We start from the raw sequence: 18,934 nt of genomic DNA, 5'->3' as shown, positions 1-18,934 counted from the left end.
TATTATATACCCTTTTTGGGATAGATTTCAAATAGCTCTGATATAGCAGAAACCACTAAATTATGAAATTGCTAAATTGGGAATTGTACTTCAACCCAGAACAAAAAATGTGCTTTGACGGACACTAAATATCTTGCCCAGCAACAACAGTACACCGGTGGGTAACGAGAGATTTAGAGGGAATTAAATTTGAGGCCTAGTATTTAGGCGCTGGGTCACCGGTATGGATTTAGTGACAGAATTAGACTTGGAAATACACAGTAGCGGGTGTGTGTGAAGTTACTCTGAATGACCCTATGTGCACCTTCAATATTATATACCCTTTTTGGGATAGATTTCAAATAGCTCTGATATAGCAGGAACCACTAAATTATGAAATTGCTAAATTGGGAATTGTATTTCAACCCAGAACAAGAAATGTGCTTGAACGGACACTAAATAACTCGCCCAGCTACAGCACTAGGGACAGATTTAGCTGGATATAAATTTGAGGCCTAGTATTTAGGCGCTGGGTGACCGGTATGGATTTAGTGACAGAATTAGACTGGGATATGGCCAAAAAATGAACAGACTATTGCTGGTTAAATGCACTTGGTGTCACAGCTTCACCCTGATGTAGGCTTTAGCCAAAAAACAACCACACCATTGAGGGTTAAATGCACTTGGTCGCAGCTTGTGCTGGCGCACCACAAGACACAAAATGGCCGCCGATCACCCCAGAAAAATGAGACTGACAAACGGTCTGTGCAGCCTAAAAACAGTGAGCAATTGAGGATCAGCAGCTCAATGATCCACAGCTGCAGATCGATCAGTTAATCAAGTCCTTTGGAGGAGTTAATCTGCCTAATCTCGCCCTACTGTCGCAGCCGCAACCTCTCCCTACGCTAATCAGAGCAGAGTGACGGGCGGCGCTATGTGACTCCAGCTTAAATAGAGGCTGGGTCACATGGTGCTCTGGCCAATCACAGCCATGCCAATAGTAGGCATGGCTGTGATGGCCTCTTGGGGCAAGTAGTATGACGCTTGTTGATTGGCTGCTTTGCAGCCTTTCAAAAAGCGCCAAGAAAGCGTCACAAAAGCGCGAAGAAAGCGACGAACACCGAACCCGAACCCGGACTTTTACGAAAATGTCCGGGTTCGGGTCCGTGTCACGGACACCCCAAAATTCGGTACGAACCCGAACTATACAGTTCGAGTTCGCTCATCCCTACATATAATACAACATACAAAAAAAAAATTGCTGTGCAAATGACTATATTAGAGCAACCTATATTTGGTCTGCCACCATTGCTATTAAAACTGCATAAAGGGATTTCCTCTGTAGCTGTATCCATGGATAGAAATTTAAATGTCACTTTGGGTGCACACGTTGCACCTATTGTAAAGTCACAACACACTTGTGTATTCCCTGATAAATTTGCATAGCACTGTGCCTAGAGTCTCTCTTTAAATTTCCATTTTGCCAATATATATGAGAGGAATCTTTATAGGTTTTTAGCTTACCTCCTTCCCAACATCTAGTTCGGATATCTCCCGATCACTTGGCGAGGAGCTCAGAATGTTTGCCGGCATATCTCGTTGCTCTCCTCGAACCAAGAAAATTTGAATCTCGCGGGAGTAAGTCAAAGTATTGCGTGAGCTCACACGCAATATCCATCGCGAATATATTTGAATCCTAGAATCGGAGGAAGGTATATTTGTTCCTTTATCTTTTTTCTTAAAGATTCTTTCTGTATGGCCATACAGTTTTCAGGAGGACTTTTGTTGCGGGTACGTCCGCTTGTTGCACCAGACGCGTTTCGGGATGATTCGCTATCCCTTCCTCAGTGGTCATCAAGACGGAGGGGACGGCCTCTCCCCGATCAAGTGAATGAGGTGAGTATAATTTTTTTTCAGCCACCATTTTAGGAAAAATGTATTTATTATCATTAGGGATAATCGAATCGACTTTGGATGAAACATCCGAAGTCGATTCGCATAAAAGCTCGTTTGAATACTGTACGGAGTGAGCACAGGTACCACCTGGAACCGAAGGTTTTTAACAATAGAAATACATTTTTGAAGTTATTACCCGAAGTCTCGCGAGACCTCGCGAAGTATTACCTTCAGCTCATCTGAGCCAACACATTCTAATACTGTACTGAGCGCTCACTCCATACAGTATTCAAATGAAGTTTTATGCAAATTGACTTCGGATATTTCATGCAAAGTCGATTCGCTCATCCCTAGTTACCGTGAAGCGCAAGGAAATTCGGCTTCGAGGCAAATCACATTTTTCCTAAACTTCCTTTGATTTTCTCAACACTAATTATAATGCAAGATTGAAACCACATGTAGCAAACAATTAATACAATGTAAAACAATTCTGCAGTAGAAAAAAAAATCTGATATTTTGATAGATCTTATGTGATGAAAAGCTTTATCTTGGTGTGTTGTTTTAGAGATGAACAGTAAAATTAAAGAATTTGTGGTAATAAAGTTAAAAAATGAAAACAAATTTATAGGATGTTTATGAAATTATGAAATAGAAAGACGAGGGTTAAATCCATTTCACAGAAAACCAGGTGAGCCAGGCCGTTCTGTCGTCACATTATATGGTGATGACAGTACCTGATGCCATTCTCAGACAGGTAGTTAGATTAACACAATCAACATCTGTCAGGAAATATGTTCAGGATCCCTGCGCATGGTGCAACATGGCTAGGAGAAGGAGTCAAACTGCGCCTAATTTGTTTTATTAGTCAAATTGCCATCATTAGGCACCAAACTGCCTGAAGGAACTCAGCAGTGTAATCTCTCATTTAAGGTAGCATGGCGTGTTCCTCTAGCAGGTGCAGAAGTCGAACCAGAGATGTCCTATGGATCGTGTGAAAACCTGCTACGAAAATTCGGTGCTTTCTGTGTGTGTTTTGTGCCTGTAACCTGTTGCGGAACTCCCATGAGGTGGTGCAGCAGCTGGATGCTGGCCAGAGAATACAGAACATCTGGCTGACTCTGCAGAGACTTTTACTGTATTCTGCTTCCTGATGATCAAATGATGAGACTTTATTAAGCGCTGCATGCATGAGAATCTAAATACAGGGGCTCGAGTGAAAGAAAGAGGGAAGGATAAGGATAGAGAATAAACTGTGTACATACTGTATATTATTAGCCAAGCTAATTTTTGAGTGAGTAATTCTGAAGTAAGACACTCCCCAGTGGCGTAACTAGAAATGGCGGGGCTCTACAGCAAACTTTTGAATGCTCCCCAGCGAATTCTTTGCACCCCCCTACTATAATGCAACTCCCACTCCTGTGACTAGTCATGATTGCTCTCTCAGACCAAGCACTACATGTATATCACGTATGTAATGTCAGTGTATATACTGTCCCTGTATATTATGTCACTATATAATACTGTTGAGGGGGAATCTTTCAATTCATCGTGTGCATGTACCCTTCGGAGGTTGAGCCCCAAAGCAGTAGTTTTCCCTGGTTCCCTTATGGCTACATCCCGGACAATCGCACATAATGTTCCCTGGGCATCAGAGAAAAGCCATCTTAAAACATAGAAAGGATTCTTAAATAAACCTTAATATCATGGTGGGTTCACTCATTAAAAATAGCAATCATGTTATCTAGTGGCTTAAAGAGGGAAAATGTTCAGGAAAATGGTCAGAGTGGTCAGAATTTTGTTTTCATTTTCTGGTCATAGGTCAGGAAACAACAGTAGATGACAACTCAACCAGTCACTGGGTGTAGCAGTGACCTCCTCAGACATTGATTGGCTAAGCAGACTTTTTTCTGATATTTCATGTGTGCCAAGACTGGACCAGGAATGAGAGAGCAGTGGCGACAAGACCGAGCCAGTTTTTGCCCTCCTACCCTGGCCTATTTTTCCAAGCCTGACGTGTCAATTTATATGCTAATAACTTTGGAATTCTTTTACTTATCTAAACGATTCTAAGAAAGTTTTCGTGAGACTAATTTCTTGTACTTCATGTTAGTGGTAAACTTGGGTCAATATGTTTTTCCAAATTTACAGAAAATTTGGAAAAATTTGTAATACAATTTCATACAGTTTTTATGACAGATAGTAATACCTCGTAGAATAGTTAATAATTAACAGTCACCATATGTTTACTTTATGTTGACATCATTTTGTAAATGGCATTTTTTAGGATGTTATTAGGTATAGAATTTAAGCAATATTTCAAATTTTGAGAAAATTTCCACAACCAACTTTTTTAAGCACAAATTCAGTTATAAAGGGATTTTGAGTTGCTTACATAAGATAAACCACCCACAAATTTTAAACATCAGGAGAACAAGGTCCCCCAATTTGTTGCGCATCTTCTCCTGAATTGTAGCAACACCCCATATGGGAAGCAGGATAAGGAAAAGGCAACAATTCTGTCATAGTTTTTTGGGTTTTGTCAGTGTGGCGTACACTATGTAGAGAAGTGCTATGAGCATGTGCGTCCTGTATTACACGTCTCCACTACAGGACGTAGCCAACAGCAACTGAAGTTGAAACTGATTTGCCGCAGGGCACAAGGATCTGCTAATAATTAATAGAATAAGTCAGTTTTAATAAATGATGGTATTTTGATAAGCGGAATAGCGATTATCTGTTGGTTAAATATGTAAGGATGTGGGGCAAGGGATCTTAAATGTATTACGCTGCTATGTTGTAAATTGTATAATTACCGCAACATCTCACTTTGGTCAGTACATAGCAGCAAAGGATAAGATGATAAAAGTCTACATTGGAGTTGCTTATCAGAGGAATACTATAATCTATTAAGGCTACTTTCACACTCGCGTTTGGTGCGGATCCGTCATGGATCTGCACAGACGGATTCGTTCAGATAATAAAACCGTCTGTATCCGTTCAGAACATATCAGTTTGTATTATCTTTAACATAGCCAAGACGGATCCGTCTTGAACACCATTGAAATTCAGAGGAGGATGGATCCATTTTCTATTGTGTTAGATTGTGTCCATTGGCTCAGTTTTGTCAGACGGACACCAAAACGTCCTGCTCCAAAGCATAATGGAGATGGAACAAAGGCAAACTGATGCATTCTGAGCAGATCCTTTTACATTCAGAATGCATAAGGGCAAAACTGATCCGTTTTGGACCGCTTGTGAGAGCCCTGAATGGATCTCACAAATGAAAAGCCAAAACGCCAGTGTGAAAGTAACCTAAGTTGGCAAAGTTGGTAAATAGCTAATTTATGGACTGTTTTGGACCTTTACAAGTGTGATAGCAAACTGAATATGCAGGTTTGACACTGCACTTAGCAAATGACTTTTTGCATCACACTCTCCCTGTGTAAGGGGAGGAGGTGCTGGTTGAAGCAGGAAGTGAGCAGACAGAGGCTGTGCTTGGTGCTGCTGGAAACTAGAAGAGGAGATCTCTGCTGAATCTGGAAGGGAATGGACCGGCTCACAGTGGAGACTGGCGACAGCTCGAAGGGTATGTTTGCAGCCATGATCTCAGGAGTGTCGTGTCTGTAGGATCCAGTTCTGGAGTGGACCAGTAAATAAGAAAAAAGCACCAAGAACTTGCTCAAGGAACTGTAAGTGCGGGTTTGCCACTTCACATTGCACCACACTGTTGAAGTGGCATTTGGACATACAATAACGCTCCAAGTACAGTTACATTGCGATGTACGGGCTGCAAGCTAATGCATAGCCCTAAGGGACTCATTGCTGACACCTTCTTATCTCACTGGCTGATCATAGGGTGTTATATGCTGGGAGCTGGAGTAAGGATTAAAGTTACTAGAGACAGACATCATTTCCCTGTGGATTACGAATAGTATTGTGCAATACTTAGGGTGCACCCCAACGAGGAACTCGTCCAGGAACATACAAGTGCAGCTAGGCTGCATAATGGACTTTGGGTGAAAACATCACATTCACTGGTTTATTGTTAAACAGTGTTACATTTACTGTTGGTTTATTCTCTGTGTTCCAATCTGTTTAATATATTCTCAGCTTCTTGTTCACTACATTGTTCAGTAAACTCAACTGCTGGGAAAGAACCGTTATCTGTGTCTGTGTGGCATCGAGTACCCTCTGTACGTGTGGGCCCAGACCTCGGTTTTCTTTCACATACATTTATATTAATGGCACAACTCCTTTGAAGGGAATCTGTTACCTATACAACTGTTTGCATAGTCATATAGCTGGGGTTCACCTGATTGAAATGCTGTTTTATTTTCTTAATAGGCAAATTAGGCCTTTGGTGCAATGAGGGAGTCACCATTGTTCCTTTTGCACTAAAGCTCCATTTATTTCTGTGGCCAGTCCCTCCCTGGCTGCTTTGATTGACAGGGCCAGGCAGTTGCAAAGCAGTGAGAGAGGGACCGGCCACAAAAATGAGTGGAGCTTGGGTGCAACAAGAGCAATGGTGAGGCCCTCATTGCACCAAAGGCCTAATTTGCATAATAGGAAAAAGTATCATAACTTGGGAATGAGCCCTTCTCTAGGCAAAAAAAAAAGGTGAACCACAGCTATGTTATTGGTCGCTGGTGAAAGGTTTTCCCTTTAATGGTGGGGAGAGGGAATCCTGTCCGGTCATCTGGTGATGGTGATAGCATGGAACTTAGGCTAGTTCCATGCTAGTGGTAGTATCCGGCAGGCTGTTCCAGCATGTCTACATTCCGGTATTGCTGGAAGCTTATATCATGCCATCAGGCCCCATTAACTGGGGATCGGTGGGGATCCGGCCGCAAACCGGCAAAAATACAGAGAATCCACCAGAAAAAATATGTGAAACTAGCCTTAGTGGTTGGAGTTAATCATATTGTGCTCTCTCCATAATACGGTAATAATATTTCTAAAATGACATAATGATTTACTAAATTTGTAGAGATTTGGTGTAAAAAGAGAAACTTCATCATTGCATTCTTGTTGCTGATTTTAACTTGTTTTAATTGCTTGCTTTTCTCTTCTCGGGATAAGAAATGGTGAGTCTTCAAAGGCAGATCTGCAAATACTAACATTTTTGTATGACTGACTAATGAATGGGGCAGTCTATACCTACCACATTTCTAAAGTTAAAATTGGGCACGGCTAAAGAGTCTATTTCTGGCTTTGGGGTTTGAATACATACGAAAATATTTCATAGAAATAAAAAGAACTGAACTCAAAGTGTATCAAGGAGCTCCTATTTCCCTGTTGAGCTTCCCAACGTACTGTATACACATATAAATTGTTTAGGTTCAAAGATAATCATGACTGCTCATTGACTTTTGCAATAAAACAGCATGCTAGTTTCTCACCAACCAGCACGACTATCTAGTTAAAGGGTCAATAAACCTACAGTGTATTTCCGTTTTGCCCTATAACCATCTTTCCCTGGCTGGATAGAGGCTACATGTAGTGTTCTTCAATTGGATAGTTGATGGGAAGTCTAAGAAAATTTTACTCATATGATCACAACTTATCTCTTATTTCCAGTGACATTCAAAAAGGTTCAAAGGAACAAGATCTTGCTTTTAACTTTTATTTCAGAGCTTGGTGTAAAGTTAATAAATGGCAATGCTTTTGCCTAAATAGGCCTTTTCAAGGCAATAAATTGCTGTTTAAAATGTAACTTTTAAAAGGAACCTGCCAGCAAATTTGTACTTATGGAACTGGCTGACCTGTTATATGTGCACAGCAGAAGGCATCTGTGCTGGTCCCATGTTCATATGTACCTGCATTGCTGAGAAAAATGTTTTAATTAATTAATATGAGCCTCTAAAAGCAACTAGAGGCTCCGCTTTCTCTGCCATTTTTACTGCCTAGCCCTGTCAATCAAAGTGGAGAGGGCGCGGAAGCTGAAGAAAGAGCAAAGCCTCTAGGTGTAATGACAAAGCTTCCATTGCTCCTAGAGGTTTACTGCATATATTAATATGTCATTTTTATCAACAATATGGGCACATATGAACATGGGACCAACACAGATGCCTTCAGCTGCCAAGCGCACAGATCAGCCAGTTTCATAGGTACAAATCTGCTGACAGATGCCCTGATGAAAATGTTATGTTATCATTTCAAAAAAAAAAATTGCATATGTTACTGCTGCAGCATTATGCATAAAAAAATCTTTAGTTCTTCACATACCAATGTTTTCCTTGAGCTTTTCCTACAATGTGAGTATCTTCTCAATATAGCTCCTCTGAGGCCAAAACTGCCTTCCCTCACTTCACATATACACTTACTTTAGACAGCAGCTTCCTGCCAGCCAATCAGATTGGATTACTGAGAGACACGCCTCCTCACTCTGAAGCCTAATGCAGGCATGCACTGAGCAGTGTGAGTCTTCTGCTTACAATGAGCTGGAGACAGACAAGTCACAGCAACGGTCTTTTAAGGGAGAAGTGGAAAGGGACAGGGGACATTATTGAAAGCTGTTATAACAAGATAATTACAGATCTTTTGGCAATCATTGACAGACTAACTTAGCACTGCCTCCAACCCATTTTGGTCAATACCTGTCGCGGATAACCTTTTCTGTCACCAGGTAAGGTTTTCAACATCAAACAAGTAAAGGGACAGCACTCAAGATGGTCTGATCCAATAATCTGTGAGTATATTTAAAATCCACAACCAAGATGCACACAGATACTTTATAAGTAACAGTGAGACTTCAGGCATTTGTTTGATGGCCTTTTTCAAGTTGAAAACGATATACACGTGCCATAATTAGGCTATAAAGTTTACAGGCTATACATCCAATGATTGTATGAAAGACTCATCACAAGCATGACAATAAGTCATATACTGTATATTCTTCTGGGTACTGATCACACAGTTAAAATGGGAAACTATTAATATCAGAGGTAGTATAGGACTTATGATATAGAGAATGCATGGCCCGGCTTTAGAAATAGCCCATTAGGGGAAAAACAAAGCTCAATATGAATACCAATATTTAATCCCTGTTTAAATAGTCAATCACTCTGTGGCAAGTACAGTAAGTGGTTAGAATCTAACCACTTCCCCTAGAGACGTGCACCCACTACCAGATCTACCTGGGTGTGCTGGCCACCATCTTTGATTTTTTGAACTGTGGCAAGTAAGGCTGTGATACAAAAGGTGCAGTGTGAGAGTCCACTCAGTATACTGAAGGGTAGTAATCAAGATCCCCTAAAAGTTAAGTATACTTGGTATATAGTCCCTATTGTTCTTAGGCAACACCTACTCCAGACAGCTTAGAATGGGCTTTATGCAGGCATAGAAATAATGCTAGTATAACATAATATAAAAGGCTAGCTCGGCTTCCATTCACCTGGTTTGGTGCACTCACAGCTTTGTTCACCACCACCAGGGGCAGAGCTAAAATTCAGTGCATTGTATGGGTGCCCAGCAGTACATCACTAATACCTCCATTGCCTGATAGGCTGATGCTCTACAACCTATGGATTTGAATAAGGAAGATTGTTTTGTGTAACCTATACTTTGATTTTAATGTGCACTTCTTTCTCTTTTAGGGCTGGTAACACCCGAGAAGCAAGAACTCATTGATATTGTTTGGTAAAAGACATCTAGAAAGTGAGGCCGTGGCAGGAGTCCAATCTAATTTTCTATGTATAATGTTTGCAAGGTTCAGATTTGTTGAGAGGGTAACAGGTACATTTTCCAGATACCTTCTTCTTACAAAGCCTTGTAACATTCCCTGTTTGTATTGTATCCTATTCGTGAATGTTCAGTCTGTTCCAGATATTTACCTCTCCAAAACAATCAGGAACTGAGCCCAGAATAAAGACGTTTCCATAAATATAATTAGATTGCTATTAATTAGAGTTGTTAAGTGCTAGTTACGCTTCTGCTGGTATCACCATTTGGAGGTTTAACGAACAGCCCCAATGGGGCTACTTCTGTGAGATTTTAATTAGGTCTGGCAATGCTTTTTACCCAGGCATTCTCCGCACATACATACCATCGCTCATCAATATTTAATTTAATTACCACTGTTGCCGTGCTAGTCGCATCTGACTTAAGAGACAAAATATGCTTATTTATTAATGAGGTAAAACATATACAACTTGTCAGTTTTTGTTACTTTAGTCAAATTTTGTATCTGAAAAAAGAGTATACTTCCATAGTAAAGTCTGATAAAAGCATTGCTTTAAAAAATGTTTTAAGGGGATTTTTTTTTTAATCATTTCAATGATCAGTATTGAAAAAATAGCTCTGAACACGCCACATATATATTGCATTTCTAAGACTGGGTCCATACCCATATGTGTACTATATTTTGCAGAAATCTTTGAAATATTCCACCAAACTATATGCCTATACGATTGCATATGGGTCTGCATTCACTCCCATTATAAAATATGTACAGTGATATTAAAAGGCATAGTTAACTCTGCTTTCAATACAGTTGGGGCTGTCAACACCTACCAGCCGAAGCTATGATAAAAGGACATTGTTTTGACAGAAGTTTGTCTAATGAAAGTCTATGGACACGCTCGATGCTACTGTTGCCCATAATTAAATGACTTATTTTATTATAAATCTATATATAGAGATACTGATACTGTGGACAAAACTACAATTATATTAAGAGTTACTCTGTTTGCATGTGGTGGTTGTTAAAGGGCTTGTCACATTGAGAAAATCCATTTTTTTAAATACCTAGTTCAAATCATTAGACATTTTTGATTTAATAAAATACCGTCAGCTGTTAGGAGGACTAAAGAGTGACCTCTAATTTGCCCTGTGAGGTACTGTAGAAAAATGTGCCTTTTTTTCCTCAAAATCAGATAGGTTGAGGTCCAACTCCTAGCATCCCTACTGATCAGCTGTTTGAAGAGTCTGCGGCGCTCCAGTGAGCATTGTGGCTTTTTCCTAGGTCAGTGACATCTCATTCATTAGTTATCACATGTCCTATGTCACTTAAATGTTACTGAGCTGCAGTACCAAGCATAGCTGCTATACAAGGTACGACACTGGATTTGGTACAATGTGTGGAGGCCATGATGTTCATTGGAGCCCTGCAGCCTCTTCAAACAGCTCACCGTGGGGGTGACAAGAGTTAGACCCAAATAATCAGATATTGAACACCTATCCTGAAGATAGGTCATCAATATTGTACTCCCTGAAAAAATCCCTTTAAACCCTTGCTGCCAAGTGTTATCACAGATTACAGCTGATTGCCTGGGGTGCCTGCAATAAGATACCCTGTGGTCATTGGTAAGGGACTCTTCTAGCAAACATTGCTTTATAAAGGTAACATTCTCTTTATGAACTATATTGAAGTTTCTATATATTTTTTCTAGAACTGAATCTTCTCCATTTGAAGCAACATTATTCTAATGGAACACTGAATTCCCTAGAACCAAATTAACTGCTTCTGGAGTAAAGATGAGTGAATCAATTTGTAAGAATCAATATATCTCATCAACAAGAGTTCTTCACCTTTGAGGGGCTGTCCCCAATGGTGAAGAAGCTCCCTGTGCTGCTTGATTGAGAGGGCCAGACATCTTGCCCTGCCCTGACAATGTTGCATCTGTGCTGGTGCTCCAAACAGCAGCACAAGCGTGTTGGCTCTGCTTCTGGAGGAGCAAATGTTCATGCAACGCAAATATACAGTACCTCCTTATAGAAACCCAGCATGTTGGTTAGGTAAGACCTGTCCAATCCATGCTGGATTGCATAGTTCTACCATTTTACCTTTTTGAAATATTGGTACAACAGCTATCCTCCAGGTGGTATGGGGTAAAGGGGGGAGGGAAAGGAGGAGGAGGAGGAGGAAAAGATTGGTGGAAAGGGAAGGAAGGTGCAAGATGTTCTCACCCTCGTATGTATAGTCCTCTCAATGTGTCTGCAAAGAAAAATCACAAGTTAATATAGAAATCGCATTTCCTGTTAAGACCTTTAGTAGTGTATCTAAAAGGATTCTATTTGTTTTAAAATGGACACCCTATCTCCTCCCTGATGGAATGGTGGAGCATGATCAAGTACCTGAAATCTAAGCTGATTGTTGTTCAAAATGAGCTGGTCCTGGTTTAACCACATAAGAAAGAAAATCTAAGAATATCATTATCAAGCCCGCTGATAAAGGCGGAGATATAGTTATTATGGATAAGTCTATGTATCTGAAAGAGGTAATGCGTCAATTATTGCGTCTGATTCAACCACATATCAAAAGCTATCCAAGAATCTTGTCAAAGGGATAGCAGAAAGGATTGAGTAAACACTGCAAGAATTTAACCTCAGGGGCAACATAGATACTCAAACTGTCAACTTCTTGACCAAAGCCAATCGGATTACTCCTGTATTCTATATCTTACCCAAGATCCATAATAATCGACAAAACCCTTCTGGATGACTTATTGTGGCCCCCAGTGGAATCAATTTTATCACTCCTAGCCATATATCTAGATAAAACTCTTATTTCTCTCATAAAATATAGTCAATCCTTTCTGGATACTGGAGATCTTTTGAATAAACTACAGAACTTACCTCCGGTCTCTGAGGAACTAATAACATTTAATGTAATATGCCTATATACTTCCATTGAGCACCATGTAGGTATCAGAGCTATAGCCCATATCCTGTTAGCTGAATCTGACCTGATTCCAGTCCAACATCTTGGAAGACAATTCTATTATTTTCAGAGATAATTTCTATGGGCAGCGGTAGGGTACTGCAATGGGTTCAAATGTAGCGCCCCCAGTGGCGTAACTAGAAATTACTGGGCCCCACAGCATATTTTTGAATGGGCCCCCCCTCCCCCAGTAATTTTTTCACAACCCCTTCCTTTTATGCCGCCCCCATTCCTGTGGCTAGTAAAGATCGCTCTCTCAGACAAGGCCCGGCAGCTGTTCCATCTATTTTGTACACTGTCTATACTGTCACTGTATATCATTTCATTGTGTAATACTGTTGAGGGGGCCCTGACAAAATCTTTTAGTCCTCCTCCTCCTGGATGGGCCCCTTGGGGGTCAGGGCCCCAAAGCAGCCGCTTCCCCTGCTTCCCCTATATTTACGCCCCTGCGCCCTGCCCATTCATATAATGGACATATAGGGATGTAATTAAGTTATACGTTTAGTGAGTGTTTGTGAGTAGGTATTGTGGTAAGGTGAACAGAAAAGTGTATGGTAGAGTCCTGGAAGGGGTGTATATCCCACCCAGCTTTCTCAACTGGGTGAGGTAAATAAAATCCAGAAGGTTAAAATGTGTAGGTTGCTGAGACAGTTTTGTTAAGTTTATGGGCTGGATTTTATTGGACTGGGAGAAGGTAGGATTGGTAGAGGGACCTCCCCAGTCCACCCCATTCCAGGACAGGTTTTCCCCTACCCTGAGGGATCCCCAGCTGAAGCCAGCTGGGATCGTCAAGGGGAAATAAAGCATAGTCCAGACTGTCAGTCTAGGAGAGTTAGGCCTGGAGAAAGTCTGGGAAGCTGGCTGCCCTGCTGGCTAGAGAAGCCGAGTTCTCTGTGTGAACTCTGTTCAATAGGTGAGTTAGAAACTTCACTGCATTAGCCAGAGCCCAGACGGGCAGTTTTTTTTTCGGGTTTATGTTTTGTGGTCTGGACCTTCAGCTTATTCAGTGAATTATTACTGGGGTTGCCTGTATTGCCGGAATGTGATAAATAAAGCAACATTTGGACTTTAACCCTGCGGTCTGCAAGATAATCTGTCATCGCCGCCCTACCTAAGAGTGTAACCCCTTACAGTATGTATATAGAAGAGGCTCCCAAAAAGGGAAGACCTCCTGAATTCCCAGAGGGCTTTGTAAATCCCCACACAGGGAATGAAGGACACATCATGAAAGGGGTGGGGGCATACATGGAAGGTGGTGGAGTCTTAGGAAAAGGAGTGTGTCCACAATTTTCATTAATACTGGCAGATATGGTAGTGTATGGTTAACAAATCCTAAATTATTTTAAAGCAGTGTATAAGTTCATATGTCCCCCAGTGTGTGGTGGAGGAAAGCTTTGCTTTAGTGGGCCCCAAATAAATGGAGTGCTCCATCCTGATCCGGAAACCATTCTTCTACTGAACATCTTATGTCCCGCACTCTCCTTTGATATACTTTCAAGTGTGAAAAAATATCATGTAAAACAGGCGGGTGGTCAATGATTCTGCTCCACTTAAATGAGTTCAAAACTTAGTGGAGGACTAAGGAGCATACTGAACCAATGAGGATATGGAGTAATTTGAAACATAGCTTTTACTAGTTCCAAAAATAAAATAAATGAGGCTCAAATGATTAACCATAAATTAGTAATAAGGAAAAAATTAAATCTTACCACCTCTGGCGTGTGTTGCTGATTCTTTCTTTCCAAGTCCAAAGGGGTAGTAATTATCTTGAAAATCCTGGATCTTTCAGTCCGTAAATAATAATATCTTGGCTGGACGCTGTGATTGTTACATAGGGACAATAACTATCTTACCCTTAAAAAACAATATGTGTAAGTAGGGAAGGGGCTATATGTCCCTGCCTCATAAAAACAGAGCACAAGCCCCATGGGAATAGAGTGAGGGCTTTTTAGGGATACAGTCACTGAAGGACAGGCTCCAGACGAGGTCACCCCTATCGGAGCGGGTGCTCTGTGTTTGTGACGCAAGATTTGCAGGATAATTACTACCCCTTTGGACTTGGAAAGAAAGAATCAGCAACACACGCCAGAGGTGGTAAGAATAATTTTTTTTCCTTATCACCAATTTATGGTTAATCGTTTGAGCCTCATTTATTTTATTTTTGGAACTAGTAAAAGTTATGTTTTAAATTACTCCATATCCTCATTGGTTCAGTATATTGTATGGTTTTGAGGAGATTTTGCTGTTGTAATACTTACCAGTTTGTGTGATAACATGAAGACAAAGGAGCAGCATAACACTGGCAGGGCCGGATTTGCATTAAAAAATCATATAGTGTAAAAATAAATGCCTACAACCTCAATCTCTGGCTTTATATTAGGAGTAATTTGGATAGGAGAGCGTCAGGGGTGGATTGACCATAGACCTTACATGGAAATTTCCTGGTGGACCGATGCCCAGAGGGCCAGCCAGTGGATGTTTTTGGGGATGCATTTTGTGCTTCTGGCAGTATTTTGTGATGGCCTGTTGGGGTGGTATAATGTGCCACAATATAGTATTGCTTCTCCTGCCTTCCATCAATTTGGACCCATTTACAAAACATGGCCACTTTTCTTATTTTTTCCAGTCTGCCTCTGGAGAGCGGAGATGAGACAGGTAACAATTTCACCCCCAGTGCCATCTGCAGAACCCAGATACCTTCATGATGCCTTCATTTACTAAATGGAAGAGGCAGAGGGGCGGATATGGCAGCAGGGTTGGTCACCTAGTGATATGGTAGTGTGTGATCTGTCATTGTATAACTAAGAGATTCTGCCATTTATAAAGTATATAATAATGAGGACCAATCATATTCAGGCATATGTGATGATGACACAACATCGATGACATCACAGAAACTAGTGAGGAGCCTGAGGACCAATCAGATTCAAGCATATGTGATGACATCACAGAAGCTAGTGACATCACCAAGTTCTGAGCCTAGAAAAAACACTGGCTGACTTTACCTTGGCCAAATTAACCGTGAATACACATAGAGACAGATTGGCTTTTGCTTTTGCTGAGCAAATCTTTTCTTTGCATCATGGAGATTCAGGGTTTGGCATTCTTGCCTATCTTCTTGTCCATATGGATGCTATTAGGTCTCTGTTCCACGACCACCATTACTGTCATCTTAGGCCATTCAAAATATCCATACATCAGGTAAGAGGGGACGGGGGCCAGATTCCTGATTGTGTAGTATAATTATTAGTATTGCTGCGGTATCATTCCTGGGAGGGCATTATTACATTAGAATTACTATTAGTGGATTATTAATAAGCTCCATCTTATTGCTCATGTGGAAAATATCACAATGACTATAAGTATATAGAACATCAATGTGTCAACTATAAATGTCATAATAATAATAATTGTGGTGATGATAGTAATAATTTTTCATTTCTTAACGAGTTTTACCCAGTTCCTCTGCTTCTCTGCAGGGACCATATCACTGGGTGTACTGGGGAAGTAATAGATATATAGCAGGGCAGGTAAAAGTGCATAAATTCTCCTCTGCTCTTGATGAGATATTTCCGACTCATGTCCTAGTAACTTCCAATATTTTGCTTTATTTCACAGTAACACGGGAGAAGAGTTCCCCGAATCGGTGGTCTTCACAGTCGTCTTCATGGTTATATCCATTGTAGGTAAGTGGATGCAGCTTCCTATAGGGAGACTACATGATGAAGATCTCAGGGACTCCAGATCTATGATCACTATCCAGCACTGAGCGGTGGCCATCACTAGAGATTGTAATCATCATTGACTCCTGAAGATTATTGCAGGTGTTTATAAAAATGACCTATGGAAATCTCTGACTGATAACATGTATTGTCTATTTCAGGAGCTGGCATCGCTTCCATCAAATACAGGTTCATGATCATTCATTCTGAGCCATCAGAGAAGCGACATATCATCGGCCAGAGACTCCTCTATGCCATGGGATGGCTGGCATGTATTGGGACAGCCTTGACCGGCGCATTTTCGGTTAGTCAGAATTTAGATAAAGTATAAATACACAGAGGAATCAGAACAATTACATGTAGAGGGGTCAATGCTTGGGTCCGGTTTTACATATATACTGGGCCGGGGCCCCATTTAGTGTTTGTTCCATAGAAAACATAGGGGCGGAAATTCTATTTCAAAATGTGCGGAAATTCTATTTCAAAATGTGCATTTTGCACCAAAAAACTGGTGTCCATGTGTAGCATCACATTTGCCAAGTGTTTTACACACTTTGCTAAGCTTTTTATGCCTTGTGCGATAAGGAGGAGTGTCGCCTAAAGGAAAGGCGTGTGGCCTAAATGCATCTTCATGTGCGACAAAACGCTCCGAATTCTTGACAAATTTTTTAAGTAAAATTATAAAGTATAAGACACATTTCTGTCCTGAATCTGGGTCTATACACCAGAATAGTAAATTTGTCTAATAACAAGACAGTAATTCATATTCTTAGTGTAAATTGTGACACTATTAGTAAATCTCCCCCATAGTGTCTGATGCTCAGTGGCATAGTGCCATATGAAGCATACATTACCATGATACCCCCTGGTAACTATCCTTAGGTATTACTGCCCCTGTGTAATTGCACTCCACCTGCGGACTCTGCTCTTCTGCATTCTAAGATCTCCATAACGAGCTCATTGTGACATTCATATCTCTCTCTCTACATTCTAGATGAAGACCAATCCCCTCGTCCACAGGATCAGCGCAGGAGTGGCATTTTTCACTTTTGCCATATACAACCTGTGTCAATCTATATGCCTGTACAAGAGATCCCTCAGCAGTCGTTGCATGTGCCACATTAGACTGGCATCAACCTTGGTGACCTTTGTGGCACTGATAATCTGTATCCTTTTATAGCCGGCTGGTACAATTATTTGTGTAGATATATTTGCATTTTAAGTTATTAAGAAATACAAGTTACATTTTAATAATTTTGGTTGGTCCTAAGCGGTAGTTTTTTGGGTGTTTTGGCCTTAGTATATCTATATTGATTTCCCTAAGACCTTCCAAGTGGATAACAATATACGTCTTAATGTTGTGTGCTGGATACACTGGTGATTATCTGCTTCCAGTGACTTCATTGCAGCATAGATGAGACATGACAGTATAGAAAACACAATATTAATAGACTTTTGTTACTTCTCCTTAACATCTCCTTCCAGTTGCTGTAGGTTTGGGCAGCTTCTTCCTTCTATGTACCACTGATAGCTGTAAAGAGGTGAGTTTATGTCTCTATTTGCCATCTTAAGTAACCACATGTGTCCTATGTAATAGTGATATAGAAACTCTTGGTGGATATGTGATCCTCCCACCCAACTCCATACCAGAACCACTGGTGAGTACTGCTGGGCACTAATATCTTCTATTCCATCCCATTCTCTTCTGCAGATCTTCTCTATAACAGGCCTGGTGGGTGAGTGGACGGGATTCTTTGGCTTGACAGTTTACCCTGTCATGAATTATACAGATTTCCAGGTGAGTAGATTATACATGAAGGTCTCATGCACCCAGTAAGCTGTTTAATGATAATATATTGAAGAAAGACTTTTTTATGATAAATTTCCCTTTTCTTTTATTCTCAGTGTTTGTCATTAGAGTTGTCCCGAGAAGGCATCTCCATCGTTCTGAGGAAAAAGACCCAGGACCCTGAAAACCCCCAATAAAATCTAAGGTTAAGAACCAGGGGCGGAGTGCCAGGAAGACAACTAAAACCATCTGGACATTGCTGGATTTAATACCGAACATGGCATTTACCGGACTTTCCGCAGTTAGATATATATTTTATCTGCTGCATCAAGAGACAGATTCCAGGCTTGGTCTCTGTTCTCACCACTGGACATGGCATTTACCGGACTTTCCGCAGTCAGATATATATTTTATCTGCTGCATCAAGAGACAGATTCCAGGCTTGGTCTCTGTTCTCACCACCGGACATGGCATTACCGGACTTTCCGCAGTTAGATATATTATTCCAGGCTTGGTCTCTGTTCTCACCACTGGACATGGCATTTACCGGACTTTCCGCAGTCAGATATATATTTTATCTGCTGCATCAAGAGACAGATTCCAGGCTTGGTCTCTGTTCTCACCACCGGACATGGCAATTACCGGACTTTCCGCAGTTAGATATATATTTTATCTGCTGCATCAAGAGACAGATTCCAGGCTTGGTCTCTGTTCTCGCTACTGGATATGACACTTACCGGACTTTCCGCAGTCAGATGTATATTTAATCTGCTGCATCAAGAGACAGATTCCGGGCTCGGTCTCTGTTCTCAATTCTGGACATGGCATTTACCTGATTGTCCAGAGCTACTTCACATAAAATGTTGACTTTTTACCCCTTTGCCCAG

The 18,934-nt window shown here is 40.9% G+C and overlaps 1 long non-coding RNA gene across 1 annotated transcript; it reads left to right on the top strand.

The window, feature by feature from the left end:
* The first annotated feature begins 17,743 nt into the window (after nt 1-17,743).
* LOC122930977 lies at nt 17,744-18,430 on the top strand. The gene is made up of 3 exons (XR_006388197.1): nt 17,744-17,799; nt 17,970-18,056; nt 18,164-18,430. It is a non-coding gene; the product is annotated as an uncharacterized LOC122930977 (long non-coding RNA).
* The last annotated feature ends 504 nt before the right edge of the window (nt 18,431-18,934 follow it).

Source organism: Bufo gargarizans, chromosome 3 (assembly GCF_014858855.1).
Source record: "Bufo gargarizans isolate SCDJY-AF-19 chromosome 3, ASM1485885v1, whole genome shotgun sequence".
NCBI lineage: Eukaryota > Metazoa > Chordata > Amphibia > Anura > Bufonidae > Bufo > Bufo gargarizans.
This window is presented reverse-complemented; position numbering and strand designations above follow the sequence as displayed.